The sequence below is a fragment of the Streptopelia decaocto genome (assembly GCF_964273445.1).
Source record: "Streptopelia decaocto genome assembly, contig: HAP1_SCAFFOLD_73, whole genome shotgun sequence".
Taxonomy (NCBI): domain Eukaryota; kingdom Metazoa; phylum Chordata; class Aves; order Columbiformes; family Columbidae; genus Streptopelia; species Streptopelia decaocto.
Window position 1 is genome coordinate 513261 of NW_028115688.1, and position 2616 is coordinate 515876.

The following is a 2616-nucleotide window of genomic DNA, read 5'->3' on the forward strand; positions in this document are numbered from 1 at the left end:
TTTACCCTAACTCTAACCTTTACTGTAAATCCTAACCCTAAGTCTAAACCTGAAACCTAATGCTAACTCTATCCCTAACCAAAGCCCTAACACCAAACCTTAACAATAACCCTAATCTAACCCTAAGCCTAACTATAACCATAACACTAAGTCCTAACTGCTTACTATAACCCTGTTCTTAACTCTACTTCTAACTCTAACCACAAAAACAAACCCCTAACACTTATTCTAAACCTAACTCCTAAACCTTAACCCCAACCCTAGCCTGCAAGCCTCATTCTAAACCTCATACTTACTTTAACAATAACCCCTACACCTTAACACTAACCCAAATCCTATCCCTACAACTAAAATTAATTCTTTTCCCTAAGGCTAAGTCTAACCCTACCTCTAATTAGAACTCGAAAACTAACCACTAACCCTAACCGCAAACCCTAATCCTAACTATAAACCTAACCCCTAAACCTACCTGTAATCTAAACCTAACCTGAAACCTTACCTAATGCTAACTCTAACTCTACACCCAAACCCCTAACCCTTATCTAAGCCTCACCATACACCTTATCTCAACCTAACACTACTCCTAATCCCTAACTGGTAACTCTAATCCTGACCCCGTGCTTTACCCAAAGCCCTATCCCTACATCTGATGAAACAGTAGCCCCCTCTGACGCTAATACAAACCTAATCCTAACTCTAACCTGTAGCACTAATTCACAGCCTAACATATCCTCTAATCCTAGCCCCTAACCCTAACACTGAAACCTAACCCTAACCACTAATCCTAACTCTAAACCTAACTAATACACACTAGCCAAGAAACAATAACCGACAAATGATAACCCTAAGCAAAACTCTGATCCTGGTCCTAACCGCTAACCCCAGCTCTGCTCCAAATTCCAGCCCTTACTCTACCCATCGCTCTAACACTAACTCTTAACCCTAACCACTATTCCAAGCACTACCAGACCCCTAGTCCTAACCCCAAACCCAAAATCTAACCATTTCCCTTATCCACAAACCCTACCACTAACTACAATGCCAATTCTTCATCCCTAACCCTACCCAAATCCTAACCACTAACTCTGAACCTAAACCATAAACCTACCTCTAACCAAAACCCAACCTGAACTCTGTCCCTACCCCTAACCCTAACTACTTACCATAATACTCTTCACTAACCCCAAGTCTAACCCTAGCACCTAACAGCAAACTGTAACTCTAATCCTAATCCTAACCCATAAACCTAACTTTAACCCTATCACTAACTCAAACCCTAAACATTAAACCTAAACCCAAGCCCTCATTCTAACCCTTACCCACAATCTGTAACGCTAATGCTAAACCTAATTCTAAACGTGAGCAGAACTCTTCTGTCTCCTCCATTCTCCTCTTTTTCTTCCTCTTGAGGGGGCAGATGGGCTCTGTGTCCAGACAGGTCCTGGGGCCTGACACTTGCACCACGGGGCTGATCTTTCGGTGCTGACAGCTGGGTGCCTCCCTGCCACCGCTGGGACCCTTGCCTGCCACCTCCTTCCCTGCAGGGGACACTGAGCCCTCCTGTGTGAGATTCTTCTTCTTCTTCCCTGGGGGCTGGAGACTTGATCCTTGTCCTTCACAGCCAGAGCACAGGGGCTGCTGTCTGCTCCACGGTGCTGCTTACATGGCTTCTTCCTGGAGGAACCAGGGGTGACCTGGCTGGGCTCCTTCTCGCTGCTGCAGGGAGGAAGGTGGTGCGAAGGATGGGCAGTGGAACAGCTGGTCACGGGGAGGCTGGGAGCCAAAGGGCTGAGCTGAGGATGAAGCTGAAGGTCGGCTTTTCAGGATTTGGTCAACGGAGAGCAGATGAGGACAGCCTGCAGAACAGGAAAAGAGGCTGACATGATCTGAAGGCCAGGTCAGGAGCAGGAGACCCCCTCTTCCTCCACACTCCACAGTGCACAAGCACAGCATCCAACTGCCACCATCTTAGCCAATCCACGAGAACAGGAGAGGTGGCTGCTGAAATCACTCCCCCGGGCCACCTGCCATGTCAGACAGTTGCCTCATGGACTACTGGCCTTGCTGCCGTGCAGGAGCCTGGGAGCGACTGGCACCACTTACCTCGATTTGCCAAAAGGCCAAGGAGTTGGGGTGGGTGGTGTCCATGGGGTAGGTGTGGTTGGCAAATTGTGAATGAGGTGGTGTGCAATGGCCACTTCTGCTCACCTTCCACAGGATGCTGCCTGCAGTTATTGACATGAAAAAAAAAAAAAAACAAACTTGGTGATCTAAAGAAAAGAGGTTTCCATGAGCCAAGAGAAGAAAATAAGAAGGTGAGCCCAGAGAAAAAGGAAGGATAAAGACACAGGAGGGGAGAGGAAAGTGGGGTTGGTCAACAAATCAGAAGTGTTTTCTCTTAGAAGCAGAAACGAAAAAAAGGAAGGAAGGAAATTTAAACAGAAACCCCAGCGCACTGTCCTGAGCCCTGGTTGCACAGCAGCGCCCAGAGGGCCGGTCCCAGCTCCTGTGTGGGGAGGAGGAGACTCTGCAGACTCCAGCAGGGACCTGGCCCTGTACCCCAAACCAGAGCAACTGCTGCAGCCTTGGGGCTGAGGGGCTCTCCCTGTCTGCCTC